Source organism: Pelophylax lessonae, assembly GCF_965119305.1.
Source record: "Pelophylax lessonae genome assembly, chromosome: 1".
Taxonomy (NCBI): domain Eukaryota; kingdom Metazoa; phylum Chordata; class Amphibia; order Anura; family Ranidae; genus Pelophylax; species Pelophylax lessonae.
The window spans coordinates 496,032,538-496,045,283 of record NC_138768.1 but is presented as its reverse complement, the minus strand read 5'-3'; the positions used below and the strand labels follow the sequence as shown (position 1 = coordinate 496,045,283).

General features: G+C 41.6%; 1 protein-coding gene across 3 annotated transcripts in view; it reads left to right on the top strand.

Moving 5' to 3' along the window:
• The window catches only part of LOC309553636 (FYN-binding protein 1-like), a 649,087-nt gene that overhangs the window by 439,705 nt on the left and 196,636 nt on the right, over positions 1 to 12,746 (top strand). The window lies entirely within an intron of this gene.

Genomic DNA, 12,746 nt, shown 5'->3' with positions numbered 1-12,746 from the left:
CCCTGAGGAGAGCTCTCCAGCTCTTAAAGGGGCAGCTACCTAAAATTAAAAAGACCCCAAATTTTAACTTAAATTGAATAAAGTGACCCTACATGTTATGTACATCCCCAGTCCCATGTTTGAGGGCACCTCATTTCTTTGTGCCCTCTTTCCATTCTAAAACCGGTCGAAGTAAAGCAGGGATCTTCAAACTACGGCCCTCCAGATGTTGCGGAACTACACATCCCATAAGGCATTGTAAAACTCTGACATACACAGACATGGCTAGGCATGATGGGAATTGTAGTTCCTGAATAACTGGAGGGCCGTAGTTTGAAGACCCCTGAAGTAAAGTATAGATAACATACTAGATTCCCACCTACTTCTATGTTCCTAATCCTAATGCTTTGGAAAGTAAACCATCATCTTCATTAAAACATACCATTTCCTTTCCTTCACATAATCACAATCTCCTTTGTATTTCACTATTGCATTCAAAGCATCCAATTACTATTCAATAACATGCACAAAGAGAACACACGTTCTAGTTCTTTTTGACTTTCCAACTTATAAAGAGTACACCTTGGTGCCATGACTCCCTTCCATTTTAATTAATTTTCTGTTTGGCAGAACCGATTTTAAGTTTATAAAAAAATATTTCCTCAGGTGTGCATGCATGCTTGGCATTTCTGCATATTTGACAAACACTTCAGTTCTATCTTTGAGGCTTTTTACATGCTTAACCTTCATATTATCCAAATGATCTGTTAATCATTACCATGAACCATATGAATGTGCAAACAGATCTGTCCAAGTTATCTGGCTGTTTCACTACTGTAGATAGTGATGGTCTAGAAGCAACTTCCTATGTTTTCCATAATTCCTAGCTTCATGGGACGGTGGTGGTCTAAACACTGTTTTATATTCTCTCCATAATCCCTAACATCCCTGCAGACAAAAATAATCATTTACCTGCCTCCTACAGCAAGGGAGAAGTGCTCGGGCAGTGCCTTTGTATAAAAATTCAGCACACAGGCACGGTATACAAATGTATTTGTTGTTTAGATCAGTCTTTTTCAACCTTGAGGTTTCTTCAGGGGGTGCCATGGCAAAATGCCTAAAAATTGCCCCAAAAATTGTATGCAAGATGGTGGTTGGATGAAACCTGCTTTTTAGTTACAGAAAGCCACAGAATTTCATTGTACACCATTACAACCTTCTAGCTGCCAACATCGTAAGGACCAATGGCATCTCAGTGGATAAGGAGGATGTCAATTGCCAGCATATCATCCTTGTTTGACCCTCCTTTGCCCCTTCCCTTCAGCTTTGGGGTCTCATTAGCTGAGTGAAGGAGAAAAAACGAGGGCGAAGAGAAACATTGGAATACTAGTCAGTACTGGTTTACAAAAGTGTATTTGTTTTGGAAGAATAAATCACCGTTAATGTTGGGTGTCCTACATGTATTGATGTTGCTGCTTCATGGAAAACTATCAGAATAGTTTTACATTTTAGAATGGGGTGCCTCAAGACTGTCCATAATTTTGGAGGGTGCCTTTATTGAAAAAAAGATTGAGAAACACTGGTTTAGAGTGACAAAAAGATGGTGTCCTGCATCTTGTAAGGCAGGCAGAATGAATTCCCTTTCAGTATGGCCGAGTCAACCCTCCACTTTATTTTATCAGTAGTGGTGTCCAGAAGAATGGCACTAGCAACATCATTATTTTGAGCTAAGTGGTTAGCACTTCTGCCTAGCAGCACTAGAGTTGTCGGTTTGAATCCCAGCAATGGCACTACCTGCCTGGAGTTTGCATGTTGCTCCCTGTTCCTGCATGGGTTTCCCCTGAGCACCCAACCATGGCACTATCTGCTTGGAGTTTGCATGTTGCTCCCTGTTCCTGCATGGGTTTCCCCTGAGCACCCAGCCATGGCACTATCTGCTTGGAGTTTGCATGTTGCTCCCTGTTCCTGCATGGGTTTCCCCTGAGCTCCCAGCCATGGCACTATCTGCTTGGAGTTTGCATGTTGCTCCCTGTGCCTGCATGGGTTTCCCCTGAGCACCCAGCCATGGCACTATCTGCTTGGAGTTTGCATGTTGCTCCCTGTTCCTGCATGGGTTTCCCCTGAGCACCCAACCATGGCACTATCTGCTTGGAGTTTGCATGTTGCTCCCTGTGCCTGTATGGGTTGCCTGCCTCCCACACTCCAAAGACATGCTGGCAGGTAATTGGTTCCTGTCTAAATTAGCCCTATATGTGTATGTATAAGTTAGGGACCTTAGATTGTAAGCTCCTTGAGGGAAGAGACATTTGTGAATGTACAATATATACTCACCAGCCACTTTATTAGGTACACCTGTTCAATTGCTTGGTAACTCAAATTGATAATCAGCCAATCACACGGCAGCAACGTAATGCATTTAGGCATCTAAGCGTGGTGAAGACGACTTGCTGAAGTTCATACCGAGCATCGGAATGGGCAAGAAAGCGTATTTAAGTGATTTTTGAATGTGAAATGGTTGTTGGTGCCAGATGGGTTGGTCTGAGTATTTTAAAAACAGCTGATCTACTGCAATTTTCACGCACAACCATCTTTAGGGTTTACAGAGAATGGTCCGAATAAGAGAAAATATCCAGTGAGCGGCAGTTGTGTGAACCAAAATGTCTTCCAAGATGTCAGAGGAGAATGGGCAGACTGGTTCGAGATGATAGAAAGGCAACAGTAAATTAAATAACCTCTTGCTACAACCAAGATACTGTATGCAGAATACCATCTCTGAATGCACAACACATCAAAACTTGAAGCAGATGGGCTACAGCAGCAGACAACCGCACTGGGTGCCGCTCCTGTCAGCTAAGAACAGGAGATTGAGGCTACAATTTGCACAGGCCCACCAAATTTGGACAATAGAAGATTTGGAAAACATTATCTGGTCTGATGAGTCTCAATTTCAGCTGCAACATTCAGATGGTAGGGTCAGAATTTGGCATAAACAACATGAAAGCATGGATCCATCCTGCCTTGTATCAATGGTTCAAACTGATGGTGAATTGGTGTGGGGGATATTTTCTTAGCACACTTTGAGGCCCTTAGTACCAATTAAGCATCGTTTAAATGCCACGGCCTACTTGAGTATTGTTGCTGACCATGTCCATCCCTGACTACAGTGTACCCATCTTCTGATGGCTACTTCCAGCAGAATAATGCACCATGTCAGAAAGCTCAAATCATCTCAAACTGGTTTCTTAAACATAACAATGAGTTCACTGTACTCCAATGGCCTCCACAGTCACCAGATCTCAATCCAATAGAACACCTTTGGGATGTGGTGGAATTGGAGATTCGCATCATGGATGTGCACCCGACAAATCTGCAGCAACTGCGTGATGCTCTCATGTCAATATGGACCAAAATCTCTAAGGAAGGTTTGCAACACCTTGTTGAATCTATGCCATGAAGAATTAAGGCAGTTCTGAAGGCAAAAGGGGGTCCAACTAGCAAGGTGTACCTAATAAAGTGGCCAGTGAGTGTATTTGTTAAGCTCTGCATAAAATTGATGGTAGAGTAGAAAAAATCAGCGCTTAGGATATAAAAGTTTTGAATTTAAAAGTGCTGGCTGCAGCCCACCTCTAAAACTATAATCCAAGGATATATAGTGAAAATTAAAATGATAAAAGGAGAGGTAGATGGCGCTGCCTACTATAGCAGATGGATAAGGTAAGTGTAGTGTAAGGGGATGGTTGTCCTTACAGGCAAGGCAAATGTAATCCCAAAAAATACACTCTATAAAATACTGTAAAAGGTAAATAAATTCATAGACACATATACATCATAATCATGTGTAAATATTATTCAAGGTGACTTAGTGCCAAGTGTTAGTGATGGTAAACGTCACCTGATGACGTCAGTAAGACGAAACGCGTAGAGCGTCATTGCATCACATCTGCCTTCGTGGAAAGCATTTCCGGTTGCGTGGAGCGCATCGCGTCCCGGAAGTGCGCCAACGCTACAGCACCATTGTGTTTTTACACTGCCTTCTTATCATCGTTTGTATGTGAGTAAATTTCCAATAAATTTTGATTTTTTATTGACGGTACTACACTATACGAGCCCTTCTTTTCCCATATGTACATTTGGAACATCCCCGGATCCTGAGGGTCTACGCTATCCGGAGAGATAGGACCCTGGCAGGCTATACTTTCTATCCATAGGGATAGGATCCAGATTGACCAGACCACCCAGACGAACCGAGGGACAGGATCTGAGGAACATAGGAGCCTTATTACAGCTTACAGGCTTGTTACCCCTGTAGGGGTGATTACCTTTGGGAGCACCGGTTGACCCACCACACCAGCCACACTTGAGGAAACGAATCTCTGGCGCTTGCACCGAAGTCACTTTGGTTGTGATACAACACGAAGTCACATTAATTCTCAGCACTGAAGCAATTTTTATATGTTTTTTTTTTGGGATCATTTAAAGGACAATACTATATGCCCAAATTTTGCATTTTATTTGTATGCACTTTGGACACTTTATTTGAGCGCCTTTGGTTGTGTGATTTTGGATATTAATATTCTGATTTTTTCTAAAAAATTTCATGCAATTTTTATTTATTTTTTTGGACCTTAAATCGCATTCATTTTTTCATTTTTTCCTTGCAACATTTTCCCCAGCACTTTATATTTATCTTCACCTTTAGCATACTTTGCACGCCCATCTTTGGGCTTATTTATTTGTTCTAATCACGTTATATAGCACTGTATATGTGCGATTTGCATTTGGTCTACTTCATTTTTTCTGATGCGACTTTTGGATAATCGCATAATATATATCATATTTCTTTGTTTTTTTATCACTGATCACTTGTTATTTAATACTGTATATTTCCGTTCACCCCATACACTTCTTTGGGGGTTGAGTGTTCAATTCCTGTGGTAGTTTCACCTCTTTTTGCACAGTCACCGGAACACTTTATTAACTTAACATTATAACCTTTAGTATTTAGTGGTGACATTCACCATCACTAACACTTGGCACTAAGTCACCTTGAATAACATTTACTTATGATTATGATGTATATGCGTCTATGAATTTATTTACCTTTTACAGTATTTTATAGAGTGTATTTTTTGGGATTACATATGCCTTGCCTGTAAGGACAAACGTCCCCTTACACTACACTTACCTTATCCATCTGCTATAGTAGGCAGCGCCATCTACCTCTCCTTTTATCATTTTAATAAAATTGATGGTGCTATATAATATTATATATTTAAATATATATATATATATATATATATATATATATATATATATATATATGTAAACTAATACACTGCTCAAAAAAATTCAAAGAACACTTTGAAAACTTATCAGATCAGATCTCAATTGGGAAAAAAATCATTCTGGATATCTTTACTGATATGGACTGGATAATGTGTTAGGAATTAAAGGATGCCACATTGTTTGATGGAAATGAAAATTATTAACCTACAGAGGGCTGAATTCAAAGACACCCTGAAAATCAAAGTGAAAAATTATGCAGCAGACTAGTCCATTTTGCTGAAATTTCATTGCAGCAACTCAAAATGGTACTCAGTAGTTTGTATGGCCCCCACGTGCTTGTATGCATGCTTGACAACGTCGGGGCATGCTCCTAATGAGATGACGGATGGTCTCCAATTAGGGTACAATTTGTAAATCCCCCAGAACTTCAGTCCTGAGGGATCCAAATTGTGCTTATATCTAAAATGTAACAATACAGTATGGTTTTTGTAGCCTATAGAAATGTTAAAAAATATGCCCTGCCACTCCTTTTCCTACCCTAATTGGAGAGGTTCTAATATGGTGAGGGAATTATCCAAATACAAAACACAATAAATTTACCTGACGGATACTTTGTATCCTAAGGGAATTAATGCAGAATTGGATCTTAATTGTTATATTAGTAATTTTTAAAATTAAGAGTTTATGTAATTATAGGGTTGCTTTTATTAGTTGTCATTTATGTAAATTTTATTATATGTTCTGAATTTTATTTATAACGCAATTATGTTATCATTGTATTGTATTATATTTTTTATATATTATTATATGGGAATTATTATTGAGGGCAGCCTAAGGACAACTATGTGTTGAGGTGCACAAAATATCTAGTTGGTGGTTTCAGGTTATTTTGTGGGCAAGCCCAGAAGTGTTGATGGAGAGATTGTATGGTCGAGGCTAGCTCACTGGATTGTGGGGTGAACAGGCTGGACGGACTGGATTCTATCTCTTGATTGTTCTGCTCTCAATGTTGAGAATACCGATGTGGTTATTTGTCACTTGGGGGTACCGGTTTGAGCGCAGCAGTTTGCAAGTAGTGGCAGACATGAGGAGTTAATACTCCAGCCTGCTAGAGTATATTTGGATAGAGGTCGGATCGTGTGGCGACGCCCGCTAACAAAGACGTGATGGCGAAACGCATTCAGGGGTGTGACCACGCGTCCTCTCGGAGTGACAGCAACTTTTGTATCCTCCTGGGAATCACCCAACTCGAGTTTGTGCAGGGAGTGGTGAGAGATATTGAATGCGCTGATCACCCATGTTATGTTTAAAGCTGTGATTATCTTAATCTTTGTGAGTGTTATTTTAAAAGGGGGGTTACTTTGAGGCAATAAATTACTTTACCTTATTACGCTATGTGGATCCCCTAGACAAAGTGGAGAAGGAATTGCTCTTAATATCTTGTGACTCTGTTCTTGACTGACTTTGGAGTTTTGAGTGTTTTTACCCACCATGTTCCCATGCTTTCTGTTACATTATTCTTTATATGACCTACACCAAAATTCCAAAAGGTATTATGGATATTGGATGCTTTTTCCTGGTAGACCTACCAGTGCTTTAATGTTAGGTAAGGTGTCCTCCAGCCAATCTTGCCACTTTTCCAAGGCCCACTTCATGGCCAGTAGCTCTTGGTTGCCAATTTCATAAATATGCTTAGAGGTAGAGAACTCACAATAAAAATTTACATAGGGGTACCGGTTACCATTGAAAATATGTTGCAACAAATTAGCTCCTGCCTCAATTTCAGAAGCATCGACCTTCGCTGGGAAGGGTAATGCCTTGAATGCCAAAAAATAGGTGCAAAAGTAAATTTTTTAGGGTTTCAATGCCTAGGTTGTTTCTTGAGGGCACAACTTAGGTTTAGTGCCTTTGTGCCTTTTATGGAAAGGTCAGTGATGAGCACCACCATGGTTGAGAAGCCTTGCATTCAAGAGAAACTGAAAAACCCTAAGAAGCATTGGATGGCAGGAATGTCTATAGGTTGGGGCCACTTCAAAACTGCTTAGACCTTGGCAGGATCCATGGCCAAGCTAGATTTGGACCAAGTTATATGCCCCCCCTGAGATCCAGTTTGGAGGAAATTCAGGCTACTTGGACACAACTGAAAAGCTCAGTGATCAAAGGAATTTGACATTGGTTGGGGATGGTAATATGATTTAGACCTTTGTAATCAATATATGGTCTAAGGGTGCCATCTTTTTTTCCAAATAAAGGAATCTTTCACCAGCAAGAGAAGAGAAGCATGTAAACCTATTTTGCAGGTTTTTGTGGTATTAGCTGGTATGACCTGGTTTTTTAATTAAAGTACAGAGTAAACCTGTCCCTTGGACAGTTTGGTACCTGGACGTACATTGATAGGGCAATCATAATACCAATGAAGGTTAGCTTAGAGGCAGATCTGACACATAAGACTATTATTCTAAGAGTATTTTCAGTAGCAGTCAGGGAGTGATTTGGCAGCTAATGAGGCTAGGACAACTGGCTAATATAGACAGTGGTCAGTACAGAGTTGCTCCAAGGCACGATCTACTAAATAACCCAATAAAGGGTTGTGGGCACGTAGCCATGGATATCCCAGGACCAGAGGAAAGGATGGAGAGCAAATGATGTAAAAAGAAAACAGTTTGTCAGATAAAACACAGTAAAACTAGCATGGGCTATCAGGCACTTGTTGATGGTAATAAAGGGGAAAATGCAGAGACAAAGAGAACAAGAGTAAGCTTGTGCTAAGAGGCTATAATTTCATTCATCAAATTACTGGCACAGCCAGAATCCAAAAAGGCAGATATATTAGGGGGTTGATTTACTAAAGGCAAATAGGCGCTTCACTGTGCAAGAGAATTTTAGCTTCACAAGTGAATTTTCTCTTATGTTAGTGAATTAGGTGAAAATGCACTTTGTAGAGAATACCCAACAACATACAAAAAAAATTAAAAAACTATTTTTGCTTACACATAATTGAATAATGGAAGGCCGCACAGCTCATTCACTAAGATAGAGAAAGATTTCCATGCAAAGTGAAAACTCCCTTGAAAAGTAAACATGTAGGGTAGGGGTTGTGTGGTGGAATTAATGTCCTCCATGTTTCCGTCCTTGTTGGGGCCCAGTAAGGGTCACATAAGAGGCCTACCCTTTGTACTTTGTACAGATTCATTGTCTTACACATGGGGTACCTTTGCTGGAACAGACTATTAAGTTCTAACAAACTCTCTCGATGTAATATACACTATCATGGCCACTTGTGCAACTAGGAGAGACATACAGAACCCTTGCCCCTCCATCTGGCAAGCGAATAACTGTTACCTCACTCCCAGTAAGGATATGTAGCCCCGCTGTGTAACTAGTGCTTACTCATTGCATGCACTTCTCCTAACTCTTCCTCTCCTGTATTTGTGTACAGGCTGGGGACCTCCCTGCGGTGCTGGTCTGCTCCCGTTGCTATGGGAGACAGACCTTTTCACGGGGACAGTGCCAACAACAACTCTTCCTGCTAGAAGCTATCCCATCTGTCACATGTACATGCTTACAGGCTGCTAGAGAAATGTTTTTACCCTCGGTAACCACTGGATCTTTACACTGTATTAACTCTTGTACTGTTATCTACATCCCCAATGTGTTTAGTGGCCCCCTTCAGACCAGGCAAAGGCAGAGTTTCAAAATCTTTAATAAACAATAGTGCTGGGTGTGGGTGTCTGCGCTGCTGTATATAGTCAAATTAAATAAACAAATGAAATAAATAAATTAGATGAACAAATACATACTGTATAAACAATCCTCTAAAATTAATATGTGCTATAAAGTGCCCAGTGCAAACTGTGCAAATATACGTTCCTGTTTACAAAAATATCAATGTCCTTATACAAGTATTAATGTCCTTCAAGAATGACTCCAAAAAATCCAATACAAGTGCAATTGTGCTGGTAAAGTGCTTCAGTGCTCCACTCCCACATAAAGTGCTTGCGCTCCCCTTAAGGGTGTCCACTCACCAGAGCATGGAATCAAGTTAGCCTGTGTGTCTGTGTGGGTTAGCCACAGATCTGTGTCCTCTCCCAGGCAGGATGTGATTCCCTTGCTGTGTCCGTAGTGCTGGCCGGGATCCTCCTCAATGTTATATAAAAATGAAATCCGCCATAGTGAAGTATGTACAAACTGCTTTATTAAACAAACATCTCCACTTACATTAAAATCTGCTGTGTACAACAAGTCACAGCACGGTGGTTCCTACTTCCTACTTCCTGTAGCGTGTGTTCCACCGGCCGGATGTGACGTCAATCGCTCTGTGTATGCGTATACGCGTTTCGGCCTCACCTTGGGCGTCATCTTTAATGAAGAATGAGTTAACATGGTAGTTCAAAATAAATTGCAGTCTTTTCCTAACATCCCTAGTCCCTAGGGCTTGTGGTGTCCATCTTTGGCAGAGTCAATGGTGGTAGTATCCAGGATTGGCGTCTTCAGGGCATACTGCAGGTCTCAGTCCCTGAATGCTAAGGCAAGGTCCTGAGGGAAAACGTGCATAGTTTATCATCGCTGACGCGTATTCAGCAGGACAGGGTCTGGTATTGGTAACAGCGGCAACCTTAGACTTTCAATAGCTTACAGCCCATTGGGTACAGACCACTGTCCCTTTTATAACACACCAAACCAGTGGGTCGGACCCAGGAAAGCCCACCTAGAAAAGAATCGGGAAACACAATTAAACCTCAACTTCCCAACTGGGGCAGAGTCAGCCACTACGGCCTACAAACAGCCTATTTGCCTTTAATAAACCAACTCTATTGTGCTTAAGAGTCCAGAAAAAAAAGCATGTGTGTACAAGATACAAAGGACAACGGATATGGTTTAACAGAGTTGCCCCCGTACTATTAGGCCATGGTATGTCCTGGTTTATTTGGGCAACTACTCACAAAATGACTGTTTGGCACCACAATAAAGGCTGAAGCTAAGGGTTCTTTTTCCAAATTTTTTCTTGGGTGGAAAAGTGAGTGGCCTTTCAGAGCAGGACTGACAAAAACGAGAACTGCTTAGCCAAAAAAACTTCCTCCAGCTTTTCATATGTGGAAGGGTTAACTTGGGTGTCCTTGATAGCAACAGAGAGCCCAACTTGCTACAAACCGCTGGATAATTCCAGCCAGAGCCCTGGATCCATCTCCAAAACTCAGAACATTATTGCTTGATGGGAACCCTCCATTGAGGTAGAGCACAAGGATTAGCTTCTGCCATGTAGGGACGGTCAGAGTTACCTTTGAGGAGACCTGAAGCATTAAAGATACTGGCTGAGCCCTCTGCACACTGCTATATCCTTTCAAGCAAATTTTGCAATAAAAAAATAGGGGTATTTAGTTTCATATATTGCAATACATGTTTAAGCTGGCCAACTGTGTCAAAGTAATCCCTCTGTAGCCAGTCCTACTCTACTTTGCCATTGCAAATGCTACTGTGGACACAATGCCAACCTGAGGAAAACCGACACAAAATGGGGGAGAGCTACACGATTTAGGTCTGGCCACCGACCTGCAATACAATAGAAACAAGATATACAGTATCTGTGCTTGATCTCAATAGCTTGTATATGCATATATTCTACCTGGTGCTAAGAGGGTTTGACCACATTAACAGTAAACAGACTGGATGAACCCTCTATAACCCTAGAGCAAAGGTATGTATTGTTTCTATTGTACTGCAGGTCAGTGGCCAGACCTAAACCTTGTAGCTCTCCTCCATTTTGTATCTGTTTGGCCCAGGTTGGCATTGTGTCCACAGTAGCCTTTGCAGTGGCAAAGCAGAGTAAGACTGGCTAAAGAGGGATTACTTTGACACAGCTGGCCAGCTAAAACATGTATTGCGATATATGGGAACTAAATATCACTATTTTTTTCTGCAAAGTTTGCTTGAAAGGATATAGCAGTGTGCAGAGGGTTCATCCAGTATTTCTGTTATATATGTACAAGCTATTGGGATCTGAGCACAATTTATCTTGCTACTAAAGCATTAAAGAACACATCTATGGAGGCAGGCACAGGGTCAGAGGATGGTAAACTAAAATCCCAGTACAATGAATTTCCTTGGAGTAATGAAATTGTTATCTTAACCACTTTACCCCCGCTCACTTTGCTGCTACTGCAGCAAAGTGGCTCGTTCCCGTCCAGCGACGTAGACCTACATCGCTGGACTCCGCCCCTCGTGGGCGGCGCGCGCGCGCCGCCGGAGGCTCGCTCCCGCTGTTTTCAGTCACAGCGGGAGTCGGGCCATGGGAGGAGCAGCGGCGATCGCCGCTGCTCTTACCCGATCGTCGGGGATCGAGTCTGGAGATCCGCCCGCTGTGTGTAAACACAGCGGGCGGATCTCTGAAGTGACAGGCAGGGTCAGATTGCAGGGTTCAGCATAGCTGAACCCTGGATCTGTCCTTGTGTCACTCTGTCACCTCCCCCCCCACACGTCAGTAAGCACCAGGCATACATTAACCCCTCCCTCTCCAATAAAATTAACCCCTTCCCTGCCAGTGTCATTTTTACAGTAACAGTGCATATATATAGCACTGATTACTGCAGTAATGTCACTGGTACCCCCAAAAGTGTCAAAAATGTCAGTCAAGGGTCCGATCTGTCCGCCGCAATGTCGCAGTCCCGCAAAAAAAATCGCAGGTCACCGTCATTACGCGTAAAAAAAAAAAACACCAAAAATGACAGAAATCTTTCCCTTTGTTAGTAAACGCAATAACTTTTGCGCAAACCAATAAAAATATGCTTATTGTGATTTTTTTTACCAAAAATATGTAGCAAAAAACAAATTGGCCAAAAATTTAAAAAAAATTTGATTTTTACATTTTTTTGGGGGGGGGGGTTTCATATAAAAAGATGTGAAAAATATTGTTATTTTTTCAAAATAAACGCTTTTTTTTGTTTATAGCACAAAAAGTAAAAATCGCACAAATACCACCAAAAGAAAGCTCTGTTTGTGGGAAAAAAAGGACGTAAATTTTGTTTGGGTACGGCGTCGCACGACCGCGCAATTGTCAGTTAAAGTCGCACAGCGCTGAATCGCAAAAAGTGGCCTGGACGGAAGACAGCAAAATCCTCCGGTGGTAAAGTGGTTAACTTGCTGTTGTTTGAAATGTGACAACTGAGGACAAAGCTTGAAATACAATTTGCAAACGTTTTTGAAATTAGAAAAGATCCAGGGATTACTACTGAAACTATCTGGTAAGGGGATCTTGAAATCATGTTTATTGGTCAAAGCACAGCAGAAGCAGGATGTAATAGGAAAGTTTGGACCCAGAGTGCTTGAACCATGCAGGTCAGCTCAAAGAGTTCATCTGTGAATAATTTAGCCTATGAACGTCCCATCCCCATGACAGTTGGTGGGGCAGAAGAGACAGCATAAAGCTGTTGCCTGGCAATGAGGATACCCTCCACTGCTGGCCAGTGAGAGTGGAGGGGGCATTG